This window comes from Lissotriton helveticus, chromosome 2_1, assembly GCF_964261635.1.
Source record: "Lissotriton helveticus chromosome 2_1, aLisHel1.1, whole genome shotgun sequence".
In the NCBI taxonomy this organism is placed as follows: Eukaryota; Metazoa; Chordata; class Amphibia; order Caudata; family Salamandridae; genus Lissotriton; species Lissotriton helveticus.
The window spans coordinates 1245960255-1245978050 of NC_136059.1; the positions used below are offsets into that span (position 1 = coordinate 1245960255).

At 46.5% G+C, this 17796-nt stretch overlaps 1 protein-coding gene across 1 annotated transcript in view; it reads right to left on the reverse strand.

Moving 5' to 3' along the window:
- PLAC8 (placenta associated 8) overlaps window positions 1-17382 on the reverse strand; it is a 230571-nt gene extending 213189 nt beyond the window's left edge. The window contains exon 1 of the mRNA XM_078676192.1: window positions 17244-17382. The gene's annotated coding sequence lies outside the window, so the exon portion shown is untranslated. The remainder of the gene's footprint in view (window positions 1-17243) is intronic.
- Window positions 17383-17796: the final 414 nt, after the last annotated feature.

Below are 17796 nucleotides of genomic sequence, written 5' to 3' on the forward strand. Positions count from 1 at the left end.
CTTCTGTTTCTTTCAGTGGAACCTGAAAATTAATGCAACATTACTACCCTTGCTTCTACTCTACACTAGTATAACTCTACTGTATATCTCACCCACCCTAGTTCTCCTGGACCTTGCTTCTCTTCTGGTTGTTTGTGTCTTTCTGCCCTTCTTGCCAGCTAGTTGTCACTGATAAAGAAAACAAACATTAGTTCCTCTGGTCTTCCCTTTATCCTATAATCTTATTAAATTATTAGTAAGAGCACTTACTTCACTAACTGCTGGGCACTTCTTTAAATGGGTTTCTGTGTCTTTCACTCTGTTCCTTAAACTGACGTTTTTAAATGTCTTTCATTTTAAAGCCTGTTCCATCTCTCACAGGTCTTCTTGAAAGTTCAACTTCTGTTCTGGTGATTAATTGCTGTTTGCCTTAGTCTAATTTCGAAGGACTCTAAGAAAGCTAACTACTTCATTTTTATTCTGTCACAGGTTTTACAAATGCCCCAAGTTCAGTTCCGGTAAGTATTTACAGAATTACAAGTGATTTTCATTTTTCTCAAAAGTTCTATGCTCTAGAAATAATAATGCCTCTTTCGTTTTCAGGTTTTGCAACAGATGAATATCTATTCTGGTAAGTTCGTTTTTTCAACTATTTACTACTGTGATTAATTGCACCTTAGCTCTGTGTTGAAATGTGGCCTCTTTGAACTGCTCAAACTTTTAAACTGTAATTTCCTTCTTCTGACGAAGCCTGAGTCACTCTCGGCGCGCTCCAGATTTTCTGCTCCTGAAGTGACTCACACGAACGCAGGATGGCGAGTCTCTCTGGAAATCTCTCCTTCTCAATTCCGAAAATAAACTGGGGGAAATATATTAACTATAACTGGACTGTGAAGCTCTGGAAACGTAGCGCTGAAACGACGACCTTCCTGACTGATATCTTCAGTGAAGTGCATCGTCACTGAGGCGCTCGCGCTGCTTCTCTACTCTCCTGCAGCTGTGGGCACATTGACTAGACCGCTCACCTCAGCTCTAGCATCGGTGGCCATCTTAGCCCTCCAACTGCGGACCAGACCGGTCCATGCACTACAGCTAGGGAACTCTTGCTCCCTAATCAAGGAACATACTCCACAAATTCCTTCACTCTGATTTGCGGTTCTGACAGTGGGTAAGTGTCGAACTCTGACATCTTGTTCACCTCTCTAAAGTCAATGCAAAATCTAATTGACCCATCTGGCTTAGGCACGAGTACAATGGGAGAATTCCATTCGCTCTTAGATGGTTCTATAATTCCCATCTGTAACATCTTTTGTACTTCCTCTCTTATTGTTTGTCGCCTCGCTTCAGGTATGCGGTAGGGTCTCAGTCTAACTCGCTTACCAGGTGGTGTTTTTATGGCGTGCTCAATAAGGTTGGTCACTCCTGGGGTAGTGGAAAAGACATAATCAAGAGGTTGTAACACCTCGATTAACCTGTCGTGTAAAGGTTTAGGTAATTCTGGATCGATGCATTGTTGAAACAGGGGCCCCGGGGTTTCTACGCTGTGAACAGCTACTGGAGCCGGTCCCTCCCATTTCTTTAGCAGATTCACATGATAGATCTGCGAGATTCTTTTGTTGCTGTCTACTTCTATGCGGTAGGTTACAGGGGTGACTTGTTGGAGTACTGTGTAGGGTCCCTGCCACTGTCCTAACAGTTTCTGGTCTGATGATGACATCATAAGCAATACAAGGTCCCCCACCTGGAAGGTTCTCAGTTTGGCCCCTTTGTCATATTGGATCTTTTGTGCGTTCTGTGCATCTTCTAAATTGTTTCTGACTATCTCTCCTATTTGTCCTAAATGTGTTTTTAGATTTGACACATACTCCGGTAAGGGTTTGGTATTATCTCGTTCGTTCTCCCACTGTTCTCGGGCCATATCTAAGAGGGTGCGGGGTTTATGTCCATAGAGTAACTTGAAGGGAGAATAACCAGTACTTTTTTGTTCTTTACACCTGATGGCAAAGAGGGCCAAGGGAAGAATGTCTTCCCACCTTCTGGTTTCTAGGTCCAGCAGCTTCTTAAGAGTGGCTTTGATAGTGGCATTGTATCTTTCCACCAATCCATCCGTTTGTGGATGATATGCAGATGTTCTGATTTGTTTTATCCCTAACTGTTTACATATATCTTTCATCAGTTTGGAGACAAAAGGAGTTCCCTGATCAGTTAGGATCGCTTTGAAAAATCCTACCCTGGAAAAGACTCCAATCATAGCTTTGGCTATATTAGTAGTGTCAGGACGACGGAGTGGTATGGCCTCAGGGAACCTAGTGGCATAATCAAGCATAACCAGTACATATCTGTATCCACTTCGAGAAGGTAATAGGGGACCAATTATATCCATATCCACTCGACTAAAAGGGTCATTGATAATGGGAAGTGGTAGCAATGGGGCTCGGGGGGATGATACCGACAGTGTCGCTGACAAATAGGACATTCTCTACAGTATTTCTTTACTTGCTGGTATATCCCTGTTTTCTACAATGGTTTTCTCAGTTTTATCCGCCTCAAAATGACCCGCTAAAAGGTGACTATGTGCAAGATACAATACCTTTTCTCGAAAGGGTTCTGGTACTAATAACTGGGCTTTTTGGTCGAGGCCTCCTTTCCGATACAACAATCCATTCTTAGTAAAAAAATATGGACCTACATGTTGTGGGTCTTCTTCTTTGAGTGCATTTTTCCATGCCTCTTGATGTACAGGGTCCTCTCGCTGAGCAGCATGAAAATTGCGGTCTGTTTCCCAAGGGTTTTCTATCGTAATGACTGGCATTACCAAGGGTTTTATTCCTTTTTCAGCCCTTCTCTGATTTCGGCTTTTCCGGGGTTTGGAAGGCGGACATTCTTTTTCTGTGTATCTAGAAAAAGGAGCTGTAGCTAGCCATTCATTTACTTCCTCTGATCCTGATTCCTGCAGCAACTGGGGTAGCTTGGCGTAATCATTACCAAGAATAGCTTGTTCTGGTAGTCGGGGTATTAAACCTACAGTCAGGGACGTGCCCTGATCCTGAGGATGTTGAATCAATACCTTGGCGGTAGGATACGGTTTGGTGTCTCCATTTACACATTTAATGGCTACCATACCGTCAATGGGACCTATATTGTTACCTAAGTCTTGAGGCCGGACTACATTATGTAGACACCCTGTGTCAGCTAAGGCTGTAACTGGTTGTCCATTCACAGAGACAGTGCATTTGTAAGGAGGAAGTTTCTTGTTGGGGGGAGAGCAATAGTAATTGCGCGCCATTCCTATTTCAATAGGCTCCTCTCGTTGTGGACAAAAACGGGCTATATGTCCCATTCCTCCGCATTGGAAACACTGGGGTCCAGTTACAGGAGGTCTGATGAACGGGATACTGGGCATAGGAGTGCTGGGAACAAGAGCCAGTGGTTCAGGCTTCTTGGCTATAGGAGGTCTTGTCGGCCTATGAATTGGATGCCCCCCAGGTTTCCCTACATTTTCTTCTCTACCCTTCTGAAAGTCCTGGGCCCTACTATAAGCACTAGCTATTTCTACTGCAGTTTCTAGAGTGAGGTTTGCCTGCTGTCGAATTCAACGTTGAATGGGGGGATACAAGGAGGTTAGATATTGTTCCAGATATATCTTTGCCATGATTCCATCCTTATCTGTATTGGCAGGTTTCAACCAACGGTCAGCCATGTCTTTTACCCTAAAGTACAGAGCACGTGGTGTCTCCTGCGGGCCTTCTTTCATTTGCCTTAGTTTAATTCTATAGGTTTCATCATCAATTCCCAGTCTTTCTAGGATACATTTTGTTATCTCTGCATAGGGAACTGTTCCTTGGGGGGGTGGCAGCTTGGTATGCGGCCTGTAGGTCTCCTGACCACAGTGGTCCCAAATACTGGCCCCATTTATCTGCGGGCCATGAGGCTGCACTTGCCATGCGTTCGAAATTACTGAAGAAGAAATCAGGATCTTCTCCAGCTACATATCGTTGTAGTACTACTGAGGGTAGAGTTGTCGGGCCTCTTTGTTGTCCTAGCGCCGTAGTGAGTTTGTCCATAACGGCCCCTTGAGTCTGTTCCTGACCAGCGAGTACTTGGTGTAATTCTCCTCGATCTTCCTTGACAACAGTCAAAAAGCGTTCCATAACCTTTCCCAAATGTTCTTGGTTTTCCGCCATTTTTGCCAGGGCAGCCACCATTTCGCCTTTAGATCCCACTTCTGACACCACTTGTGGGAGGGCAGGTTTGATAAACAGGCGTGGAGGCTTAAGTAAGGGTTTAAAGGATGATTTATTAGACAAAGTAAGATATGTGGATTGTTGAGATACAGTTACTGGATGATTTTCCTCTTCATCCGATGAATCCCGTGAGCTGGAGTGGTCTGGTGATGATAAAGGTGAGGTTCTCCGTTCTGGTTGTCCTTGACCGTGGTGGTTACCCCGGAGGCTCATAGGAGGATAAAGAGAGGAAAAAGGAGCCGTCCGAATGTTATATGGCACTATTTTACGGGTATACTCCCATCACCACACCTTGGTGCACTAGATTGCTACGGTGCCTCGAGAGTTCCAACAGCCAAGGAAGAAGAATGAGATCGGGGAAAGGAAAAACGATAAATCTCCTTTGGAGGAGTTGAGTATAAGTGCCTAAGTTAAGAAAAGAAATGGTGCACACTCGTTCAAACATAAGGGTTCTTTGGGCGTATCTGTTCACAAAAGGGAATGAACGCTATTGCCCCTCTGTTATACGCTTTTGTCCCGCTGTCCCGATATTCCCCACCCACTTCTTCTCCCACCCTCACTCTTTCACAGTTCTCAATTATAACCCCGAGCCACAAACACTCACCTGGCTCCGCCGTAACTCTCCTGAGTCACGGCCGCTCCCCAGCCAACTCCGGACACCACCAGTCCTTGGTATTCTCCGCCCGTCTTCTCTCCGCCAACCGGGTCCCGCGTCTTCTCCTTTCCTCAGGCCGGGTCCCGCGTCTTCTTTCCATTGGTCGGGTCCCGCGTCTTCTTTCCGTTGGTCGGGTCCTGCGTCTTCGTGCTTCAAACCGGGTCCCGCGTCTTCCTTCCTGGTTGTCTCTTTTCGGCCTTCTTCCTCCTCATCACAGTCGTTCCACTCCTCTATTATTGGTCCCGAGTATCCTCTTCCGGTTCGCGAAGGCGGGACTTCCGGGTTGTAGTTCCGATTGCATTCCTGTGGAAACAGAGTAGAGGAGTCTGGATCTCGTGGTCTTGTGGATTGGTATGGAACCTCGCTCCGCTCAGTATCTTTCTCACAGGCAGCATGCCTGTTTCTATGAGGGAGGCCCTGCTTGTTACTATTTTAAAGCCTAGGAAACCTCCCAATGCCTGTAGTTCTTATAGACCGCTCTCCCTGATAAATGTGGACACCAAATTGTATGCTAAGGTCCTAGCTACTCGCCTGGCACTGCTTGTGCCGGAGCTGGTGGCGCCGGAACAGGTTGGATTCATTCCTGACAGGAACCTCACGTATAATATTCGCACGGTGCTAGGGACCATGCAGCATGTGCGTCAAGAAAACAAAGCGTTGGCGATTTTCCTTGACATGGAGAAGGCCTTCGACTCCGTGGAGTGGCCGTTCATGCTAAGAGTCCTACGTAAGCTGGGGCTGGGGGAACCCTATCTGCAAATGTTGGGAGCATTGTATTACAAACCCACGGCGAGGCTAAGGATAGGGGATAGTGTCACAGATGCCTTTGAAATAAGCAGGGAAACTAGGCAGGGCTGTCCCCTCTCACCCCTCCTATACGCGCTGGTTGCGGAACCACTGGCATGTGCGATCAGGGAATATCATAGCTTGGAGGGTGTCAGCTTTCCAACATACAAAATTGGTATCTCTACGTATGCTGACGACACCCTGCTATATGTCCGAGACCCGGAAATGAACCTCTCGTCAGTCCTAAGAGAAGTGGTAAGATTCGGGGCTCTTTCAGGACTGAAAGTTAACTGGACCAAATCAGTTGCGTTCCCATTAACACCTGTAACCCAACCGTTTGATATGGAATACCCATTTCAGTGGACTACGGACTCGGTCAGATACTTAGGGGTACAACTCCACACAGATCCAGACATACTTGTGCGGGAGAACTACGGGGTTGCATACGCGAAATTAGTGGAGGATGTGGATACATGGTGTAAGCTCCCATTATCATTAATGGGAAGAATAGCCATCATGAAGATGGTGATCTTACTACGATTTTTGTTTCTGTTTAATAACATCCCCGTGGTTTTATCCAAGGCCTTTTTCAAACAATTGACCCAGGTCCTCATAAAGCTTGCCTGGGGGGGCAAACAACCCATGAGGGGATTGGGCGCTCCGGACTTGGAAAGATACTATAGGGTGGCACAGGCAGCTCATCTGCATACATGGATACATGGAAACCCAGATATCCCTCACGTTATTCTTAAACGGTTATTCGCTCACCCTTCCCCATTACCGGCCACTGTCTGTTATCCGGTTGACCGCGGCGTTGGTAAACTGGACTCGATCAAGACTACGAATCACGCCTGGCATGCGTTGGTACAGGCACAGAATTGTGAACTGCTGTATACCCCACTAATGCAGATAGAATGGGCAGTATGGCTGCCCCCGCTGAAGGAGAAAGGAGTTACGAAAGCATTGCATGAACTGGGAATTACAAAGATGGAAGACCTATTCATAGATGGGGCGGTAAAAACCTGGGAGCAGGTTCTCCCCTTGCAGACAGAGGCCTTGCTTTTATTACGCTTTCAGTTTCATAGGGTCCGAAGTGCGTTGCTAGACCTCTTAGGCCCGGACCTGGCAGAGCCGCCCGAAGTCCCGGAGCTCACTTACGTGATTAAAACGGTGCCGTCCCGCAAACTAGTTACTAATCTCAATAAACTAGGAGTCCAACATAAGCAGTACCAATACTCCAAGGCTAGGACAGAATGGCAGCGCGATTTGCAAATGCAAATAGATGACGAGATGTGGAAGTATTGTTGCACCGGCACTAGGAAACTGTCTCTAAATGGAAGGCACAGATTGGTTCATTTCAAATACATACAACGTGTTTACTATACTCCAGAGAGACTACATAGATACGGACTTAGGCAGTCAGCGGAGTGTGAACGCTGTCATGTGCAAGTTGCAGACTTCATAACATGGAACTGTCCTGGTATTGCTAAATTCTGGATAGAGGTCTTCTCGGAACTGAGCCTGATATTAGACACAGAGATCCCGGTAAGCGCGGCACTGGCCCTGCTGGGATATTCCAAGACACTCCTGGTGGCACTGCGACGCTTGGCAGATATGGCCTTGCTAATTGCCAGGCGGGTTGTTGCTGTTTGTTGGATGAGGGGTCCGTTACCAACTAAGAAGAGATGGGCCAGGGACATGTTATACTGATGCACTCAATCGGAAATATACAGCGAATTACTACCACCTAAGAGTCGTCCCAAGAATTTCTGGGGTCTATACCAGACATATCTAAGTGCAGGGGAGGAGGAGGAGACAGAACAGGGTGAGGTAATTGATACGCTTGAAACACTTGAGGTGCACGCTGAGCTTGATTAACAGGGGTCCCCACTGAAGGAAGGGGGTGTACTGAGTAAGGTGGGAATCAGAAGGGGAATGATATGTACCTAAGGGGAGAGTGGGGGTAGGGTGCGCTACCCAACCTAGCATTTCTGACAGGGGAATTGAACGGGGGGGAGTTCTAAGCGGCGCTGTACTAATGATGCCGAGGATCAGACTCCGGAAGAGGTGCAAGCCTTCCCATAGTAGGCAAGAGGAGGGGTCGTTTGATAGCCTACTTCCAGGTATTTAAATCGGGGGGGGGGCAACAGCTGGCGTGTTGAGGGTGGGGGGTTGTTGGGGTAGGAATTAAGGATTAGGGTTTTATAAGGAGCCTACTCTTGGTTTACAGCTCACTGGGCTTGGCGTGATAATGGTCCATCTGTAGAAGAATGCATTGGTGCAGGGTGCTTGGAATAAGTAGAACGCCTTGGAACTGATGATACGAGCGAAGATTCTAGCATTACATCCTAACTGTACGCCGCGGGGCCCCCGGGACGCCGGCTAATTGGCTGTGTAAGATGTGACTATCTAGGCGAACAAACTGCCTATAACTTGCTGCCAGACCCAGGGTTGTAGCTGCACGCTGTGTAAGATGCTTTGCAAGAGAATAAAGGGTTTTTTTTAAATCTAAAAAAATAATAATAATAATAATAATAAATTTAGGTTTAAGCATTGCTCCACAGTCCCCATGTTACTTCTAAAGCCTAACTGGCATGGCTGTAAAATTATATTTTCCTCTGCCCAAGTCCTAATCCTGTTGAAGATGACCCTCCCTAGAATCTTCAAGGTGTTATCTATTAAAGATATGAGACGATAATATCCAGGATCTAGTCTATCGCCTTTCTTAAAGATTGGCACGATAGTGCTGTTTGACCATGTTACTGGGACTGGGGTATGGTATAAATTATTAAAAATATTACACAATAATGGTGACCAAAAGTCAGGCTCTTATTTAATTTGGTCGATGGATAGTCCATCAGGACCAGGAGCTTTATTGCCCGCACTTTGTGAGATAGCATCCTCCACCTCCATTATAGAGATGTTTAATGCCATAGAGGGGTAAAAGGTTTCAGTGGATAGATGCGGTACAGCATAAATACTTGAAAAATGGTTCATCCAGGTGTCCCCTGATATATTGCAATTTATGGGGGTAATATTTGATCCAATTGATCTCAAATTCTTAACCTCGCTCCAGAACCCGGCGACATCCCTCAGTGCTGCCGTGCGCACCAAGGATCCCCAGTGGTCTTTTAGTAACTCTTCTATTCGTATTTTTACATTGCGCTTATAACTTAACCTCAGTCTCCTCACCAGAGACTGGTCCAGAGGTTCAGCCACAAGAGCAGCCCGTAATTCTCGATTAGCTGTGGAACACGAAGTGTCAAACCACCTGGGAATTTTATTATTGTTGGCTACGACTGGTTTAGAAATCTCCTTTTTTATGGCCATACACAGCCCTGTAAAGGCCTCAATAATGTCGTGTCCAGAATTAACAGTAGATAAACAGACAGACACTAATGAAGGGTGCATTTTAATGGTACGAGCTAAGACCCCCTTATTATCTATCCCCTTCCGGACTACCCTAAGTTTGTCTGTTGACGCTACCAGGTTTTGTGCCCCAATTTCTCTACAGTTACCCGTTTTTTTGATGGATTTAAAGCCGGTCAAAATTGGGTTGTGGTCACTTTATATGGTACTAACCACCTCAGCCTCTAATAGAAAATCCCCGAGCAAGGAGGATACGAATACATAATCTATTGTGGTTGAGCTCCCACGACCAACATAGGTTGCCACGGGTCCCTTATTCGCGATGACGTTTGCCTTCTCCATAATATTAACTAAATCTCGTGTGGCTAGATGATTCAGCAATTCTTTCCCTCTTTTACAGCGAGGGGTTCTGGGATAGATATGTGCATTAAAATCACCTCCTAAACATATGCCATCAAGTTTGCCGTACTTTTGACCTTCTGTAATTCCATTAATAAAATCAAACAATCATATAAAATTTGTGTTGGGATGAGATGTGAAGTCATTATTATAAAAATTAATTAAACATAACTTTATCCTGCTAGTATAAATTAAGGCCTAGAAACTCATATCATTGGTCTGCAAGGATTCAATTTTAGCTCCTGCGGTAATCTTAACCCAGATAGATAAACCCCCACTAGGTCGGCCCATAGCCGGAATAGGTACAGTTTGGTTGTAGCAGCTATATCCCTCATGGAGCAGAAAGCTAGTGCACCAAGTTTCTCGGAACATTAAAATATCAAAGTTAGTCACCCACCAATCCCTTGATTTTAATTTTGCAGGTAGACCTGCAATGTTCCAACTCAAAATTGTCAATTTATCAGGCGGTGTAGGGGTGACGATGACTTGAGCAGTTATTATTGGGTCAGGTAACAGTGCAGGCTCTATATTGCCATTAGACACCCCTATAGGGGGGCCGGTTATCAATCCTCCCACGGGGCCAGTTGTGTTCAAATAGTCACCAGCTGCCCTATCTAAGAGGATAGCTGGTGGTCAGTCCAGGGCCTCCAGCTCCGATAACACACTGTATCTATTATACAGTGGATAAGGTGGTGGAGCTGGGCTGAATGGTCCCTGTGGGGGCCTATAGAAGTAACTCAACGGTAGTAGAGTTACAACAGTTGAGGGGCTTGAAGGGATGTTGTTGCTATTAAGTATGAATTTTACTGTAGAGGGGTGCCTAAAATTAATTACGATACAGTCTCCGTTGATGTTCTTAAACAAGTGACCAACTCAGCTCACTCGGCGAACTGACAAGATTTCCCTCGATATATATGGCCCTTTGTGTTTAGTTAACCAGTCAATGCACTTGTTATTCAACTGGACCCATGATTCACCTACTCCCTCTCTAAGCGATGGTACACCAGCTAAGATTAGAACGTAAGGGCAGGCATCAGGGGGCAGGTGAAGGGCTGGCCCCTAATTTTTTAAGGGCCTAGTGACAGCAGTTTGACCTTTGTCTAAACCAATAATATTAATGGATTTCCCCGACTTCGTGATGGCAGAGATAGGTCCGCCCTTTGATATTCCGGCGGCCACACTAGTGGGGCAGGGCAGTCCTGCTGCTACAGCCAGAGTATGCTGTGGTGTCGAAACGGATTCGTTTTTTCCTGCAGTAGCATTCGTAGGGACAGTATTAGTGGTAGGAGTACTACTAGTGATATTAGGCCCACCTCCCAAAATGCCCTTACTAGCAGCCTCCACATCTTTCAATATACGTTCTCCCCTTAACAGATCAAGACTAATCACCCCTTTCCTTTTTGCATCTTCCTTTTTGACCAGGTTTTCCAATCTATCTAGTCTTTTAAAAATTGTATTAAACTGTTTGATCATTTGACTTTCCATTTGTTTAAAAATTGTGTCGACTATTGTCTCAATAAAATTCCCATGTAGCTTTTTTTGAGTAACACTTTCAGTTATAGGCTCAGTCTGTGTACAAGCAGAATTATGTCCTTCTTTAGGAGGGGTTATGACTGAATGCCCCTCAGCTATTTGCAAAAACTCATTAGTATCGGTACCACCCCCTGGTGGTTGTTTCCCTCTCGTCCACATGCTCTGGGGGGTAGGTTGACTCTTGTTACGAGGAGGTTGTTTCCTCTTATTTACTGTTAATTTCGACGAGCCTCTTTTCCTTTTCTCTCCGGCAGTCTTGTTGCTCGGGGTCAGAGCAAAGATGACAGGTTGGGCAACAGGATCATGCTGTGAGTCAATAACTCGGGTGGATAGACCGATGAAGTGGGTTTCATAATTCTGACCACAGGGGAGAGCAGCAAAGCGTTATTTGGGCTGTCTTGCTGGTGCTCTACGTCTAAACTTGTACGGCCCATTGACATTCTCCTGTCAGTATTAGCAATTTCATTCGTAACCAAATTAAAAGCATTTACCAGCATGCTTTCAAAGGTGGGCGGAAGGACGGAAGGACCTTCAGCGGCCTGTGTGGTGGTGCCGGTATTTCGTTTTCCCATTTTATATTATACTGGGCTCACCTTAATGACAGCTTAGAAGGGTGGCCCGCGCGACCACTGATGACCTCTGAGGGCTTCAGAGGGCTCGCCCTTTGCCCGGGCTTAGCCCGGCGCTCCCGCGATGCGGGAAGTGACCCGTAGCTTTATGCGCCTCCTGGCGCGAAACGTTCAGTGCGGCTTCCGGCCGCGGGTGCCTCTGGTTGTTGGAGTCCTGGCTCACCCCCTCTCAGTGGCCGTGGTGCAGATGAAAAGCCCCGGCAGCAGAGGGTGAGCAGACGGCCAGAAGGAGCGCCAGTGATGCCAGGTGCAGGGTGCAATGTCCTGGCCAGAGTTCAGAAAGCCCCAGCTAAGTGTTGTGCTGGTCCGGTAAATGCCCCCCCCAGGATGTCGCAAGGGCACTGGAGCAAGTTACCACTGCAGTGCAGGGTCTTCAGGCAACTGGCCATGGCCAGGCGGGTGGGGGGATGACACTAGTGAGGCTAATTCAAGCCACAGCAGCCAATCGGTGCCACTGGTGATAGTACCCCGCCGCAGCACCAGGCCCACTGCTGCCTCACGGGCAAACCCTGAGGAAGAGCTGGAAAGCTGGGAGCGTCCGCCCAGAGGCGCCATTGACATTTTCGTTAGTACAATGAAGGGCCATGCTGCTGACACAAGCGCGTTGCCCTCCTCAAATACATGGGGACATATGACTTACAATAGCTCTCATGTAACTGTGTGAGAAATTCCTAGTCTATTTTGTACAAAACAATAACAAATATTCAGTTCCAGTTAATCTGACTCATGTCATTATTTCAATTGTCATGCATGAGTGAAGTGTTGGGTGAGGGGAGTGGGTGCACTAGAAACAGTTAATAGTGATTTGGTTGCAGCGCCTATGTCCTTCTGCAGGATTCTCCCCGCGTGCATGACGCACATGTGCAGGTGGGCGGTTGTCCCCTTCCGACTCACTACCAGAGATCTCTACAGGTATCCTGCGCTTGGTAGCAATGTTGTGGAGTATTACACACACGGCCATGATGCGGCAGCAGACCTCAGGATCGTATTTGAGGGCACCACCAGTCTTGTGGAGTATGCGGAATCGGCTCTTCAAAAGGCCAAATGTCCTCTCAATGCAATTTCTCGTGCGTATGTGTGCAGCATTGTAACGCCATTGCTGTGATGTTGCAGGGTTGAGGTATGGGGTGAGGAGGTACTCACGGAGACCGTAGGCGCTGTCACCTGAATGAAAGGAGCAGAGGGTGAGTGTCTGTTATGCGCTGCTACATGGTCACAGTGTACTATTTGTTGGCATGTGTACTTACCGAGTAGGTGTCCTTCGCAAAAGTCTCCCCTGGCTAGTCGTGTGTGCATGCCGCTGTGCCGGAACATGAAGGAGTCATGTGTGCTCCCCGGGTATTGTGCCACTATGTCTGTGATGAATGTCTTAGCGTTGCACACCATCTGTATGTTCAGGGAGTGGTAAGATTTGCGGTTCCGGTACATGTACTCAGTTTGTGCTGGTGGGCAGATGTGGATGTGGGTACAGTCAATGCATCCTATGACATGTTGAAATTGCGCAATGTTGTAGAAATTAAGCTTGGTTTCATTTAAGTCCTGTTGGGTTGTCGGGAATGAGATATAATGGTGTAGCCGGGTCAGCATTGCCTCCAGGAAACTCCTTAGGCAGCGGGACATGGTGCTCTGGGATAACCCCCCAGCAACAGCGACTATCCCCTGGAAGCTTCCTGAGGCCAGTAGGTGCAGGCTGCACAGGACCTGGACATGGGTGCGCACCGCATTGGTCCTCCTTGTTGGGTGCTGCATCAGGGGGTCTAGGTCCCGGATCAGCTTAATGATCATTGCCCCATTCAGGCGGTACTTTGAGTAAATTTGCTCTGCAGTTTGGCCTAGAAGGGTGATCCGCTGGCGAAATATTCGCTCCTGGATTCTGCGTCTGTTCTGTGCTGCAGCCTGGAGCCTTTGCCGCCTGACCACCATGTAGAGTCCTGGCATTGTGAAAGTCCTCATGCTCCTACTGTGTCTCCTTAAGTGTGTTTGATCAGGCCTGCATCTGTGGCTAGTTAGGAGTTTTTTTTTTTTTTCCTTCATGGTTATCACCTGGTTTTGGTTCTCCTTAAATTGCGCGTCGCAAAATGCGATTTTCAGATTTTTCGCAATTTGCAATTTTTCATGAATTGCGTTAGTGAATATTTAGCGAGTTCGCAAGAAAATTCGCAGAATCTATGGATTCTCGCTATTTCCGATTCACTATAGGGGTTCCTCCTAGATTCTGCAAATTATTTTGCGAAGTCGCAATTTTATTTTTGCGATTTCACAATTTCTGTGTTTTTCACATCATGAATTGCTTTTCTGTTAATTGCGATCGCAATAGCTAATTCGCAGCTATTGCGATCGCAATTTTGCTTGATGAATCTGGCTGATAGTCATTTATAATGTCAATAGCTCAAATTCACAAAAATGCGAGACCTATTGCATTGCAAATGTTTCTTTGTAGAGCGTCAACATGGTGCCTTCAAGGCACATCAGAATATTTTGAGAATCTAGAGAGATAGAAGGAGCTAGACACGTGATGCCGTATTCGTACACAGCAAAAGACACATTAATGCAGTTATTGGTGTTTTGCGTAGCACCAACACGCTACCTTCCAGGCACTTCAGTGCGCTTAGAAGCCTGCAACATTGATGAAAAGTTAGGTACGTAACGCGATCTTACTTGCAAAGCAGAGACACATTTCTTTCGTTATCTGTGTATTTATTTAATCATTTGTATTTTGTGTAGTGCCAACATGTTGTGTCCATGCATCCATACGCTTGATAGCGTTTCAAATCCCTGATTGGAGGAAGACAGCACCAGGCTCGTGCTATTTTTTAAATGTAAAGAGACAGGTTTATTTATTTTTATTTATTGGAGCTTAATATAGGTCATTTACACCACTTAGGGACTCTGGAGACAGCGAGTAGGTAGATCTGGGCGTACTCTATCATTTGCATAAAAAAGATATACGCATTTTACATTTCACCAAGGCTGACTTTTGGGATATGTGTAGCGCCTGCATTTTGCCTTTAAGATACTTCAGGGAGCCTCATTTTCTTGCCGAAGACACAGTTGTGCATAGTGCATTGTTTCTGTCTAGAGAGTCGTTTATTATTTATTAGTCCATTGCATAGCGTCAGCATGTCACCTTTCAGACACCTTAGAGCAGGGGTCTCCAACCTTTTGTATAGTGAGAGCTACTTCTGGTCAGTGAAAATCGTCGGGAGCTACTAAACTCCAAGGAACTTGTGCATTTTTCAAAGATACCCCCACGCCAGGTTTCATTGACTTCAAGTCTAATTTCTTCAGAGCCCATACTGTGGTTTGAACAAAATATGTTCCCTAGAAACACTGAAAGGATTGACTTTGGATTTGTGTTGTCAAGAGTCGACCCATTGCAAGTAATAGTGCACCTCTGATAGTATATCAGCCCCCCTCATATAGTTGCTTATAAAATTACTGTATGATAATGAGCTTCCCGACTTCATCACAAACTACCATTCCATCTCTCATTCTAATTTCACCTGTGAATCATCTCACTTAGCGTGTGTTCTGAGCCTGTTGACAAGTTGCTTTTATACCCGGCCTATTCCATGTTTTGTAAAAGGTTTGTTCTGAATGTAATAATCATTCAGGAACAAGGAAGTATTTGCTCACTGTAAGCATTTTGGAATATGGGGAGTTAAGTATAATTAAGCATGCTTCGTTGTTTATGTTCACTTTCTCTAACAGAGGCCTGCTCGAATATAAAGGCTCAGTATAAGTGAAGTTAGTAATTAGTTGGAAAAATAATTACTTGTGGTAGGAAGGCCGAGGCTTTGTGCACATTGTGGAAGTAGAAAGGGTGCAGAAAGGGAAAGATACATTGTGGGAGGATGAGGGCTCCCTACAGGTAGGGGGAGTGTGGTGATAGATGCAAAGAGTAGCTCCGGTAACAGCGATGTTGGCACTAGAAAGGCAAGGACTTTGTGTGGCAGTTGCACGGTGGGCGCTATAGAAGAGGAACGAACTGTGGCAGTTGCAGGGGGGGTACTCTATGAAGAGGTAAATGTTGGTACTATCAAGGAACCGGGGCTTCATAAAAAAGAGGCAAAGTTGGTGCTACATGGGCAGTAGCAGGGGGCACTAGTGTAGTGACTTTGGCATTATCACAGGAGCACGGGGTGTGAGCTGCACACGTCATTGGGAAGGCCTTGTCACTTACACCAATTTATTACTATTACTGTAAGATTAAACTCAAGGCTTTTTACCCTGTAACTGACACCTACTGTACGTGCCACAGGAGCCTGCCCTGCAACGATTAATGGTCCAGGCCTCACCCTGACTCCCAAGGTAGCTCTCAGAAACTTGCAGTCACCAACCCATCTCTAAAGTAAACTGAGAGCAGAACCTAAATGTGCCCCTGCTTCCAAAGACACAAGTGCTGGAAAACTGCTGGCTCCATTTCAAAATGTAAGACGTGCACAACACTCAAATTCTTATACATCGGAACAGCCATATATGCCTGCTGTAGAAAATTGACCCTCTCCCTCATACCCAAAACAGAGGAAAGTTAACAGTCTGAATCCCTATCTCGTGTCCACCCAAACCACCTACCGGCAGGCCAGAAGCTCTAGTAGTCTAGAAAAGGAAATTGTTTAAAGATGTCCTTCACTAAGGCACGCTCAAGAACGGTGTTTAGGAACGTCTTCCATACAAATATACACACTCCTGTTTTTTAATTTATAGCTCTTGCTGGTACAGTTTAGTCAGAGGCTTCATAGCGATTTAAATATGTCAAAAGTCTGCGTTACCCATGTTATCGACTTCAGGAAGATTAAAGGCTAAGTTCGCCTGACCACACTGAAGCCTCACCCAGCTGGCGTTACACACATCCTTTCAGCAAGTGCTGGTACCTCCTGCGTCCCTCCAGGTCTGTGCTGATAAACACCATGCATAACCTCTGAGTAAGCTTGAAGGCGCACTTTTTTTTACACCAAAGGACAGGTGCTGGGGTGGAGGAATGTCCCCTGAATGGCTCTGGAGAGCGTGGGACCTGCCTCCTCCAGGTCATCAGAGGAAGGTGTGTAGATTTCCTCAGCACACTTGACGCGCTGTATTCAGCATTTGTGTCAACGCGCTGTATTCAGCATTTGTGTCATGGATTGAGAACCAGAACAGGGTTCAGTGGTTTGGAGCAGTACACCCGCGTGCCCTCCTCGGGTTTGATTCCCCCGGCCTAATCTACGGGGGCTGGCAGCGGTGGCAGGAAGATGAATGGCGCTGCCAGGGCAGGTCATCTTACCTGACCCTTACATCGATACCGACCCAAAAGGGAGCCATTCAGCCAGCAGCTTGAGAGGAGGATGGGGGCAGCACTGGGCTGTGTCTGACTGACATAAACGCTGCAAAAAGGGTTCTAATTCCTACGGCTACAAGTAATTTTCTTAAATTGGCAACCACGTGACTTGACTAACAATAAACATCAGTGTTAATACCGCAGAGCGGCCTCTCCTATTATCAGACTCCCATGACCAACCGCTTCATGGCGAGAAAACTATGTCCCTGGCCTGGAAATTGATGAAAGGACCCTGCATGTTTGAGGCTTACACATGATGGTATGCAGGGTCTTTAGCAGGCCTAGTCTTTAGTACTTCAAGGGCCCAGGCCGGGGGTGCGCTCACGGCTTACCTGCTGCTCTGGTATCGATGAAAATATCAGGTGGCAGGCTGTGCTGCTGAAAACGGAAGATGGCGAGGGTCCCGGCAGTTCTAACTGCTTGCACGAATGTCAAACCAGCTGCTCTGCCCTGCCACGCCTGCTGCAGCTCCGCACTAGCACCCTTTCACCCTCGTGACACACAATGCAGTGCGGTGCTAGTGAGGGAAAGGCAGGGGGCGCATAGATGGTCACGAGACACTCATCTGCATGTATCCTCTTCAACCTGCCCCGCCCCAGCTAAGCTCAAAGCCAATCTGAGCAGCAGGTTTGGGTGAGGGCAGGAAACGAAGCCTCAAAACAGCCTAAAGAGCCCAAACAACACTAAAGGGCTACTAAATTGAGGAGCAAGGTGTAATGATGAGATTGATCTTAGATATTGGTTCCAGCTTTATTAAAAGAATAATGCAATACAGGTGAGCGCCAGGGAGCAACCACTAAGCAGTCCTACTCCTCTGCAACCGCCCCACTCTTCTAAAGATGCACCATAAACATTCTACAATACATCATAGTATTCCTACCCCGA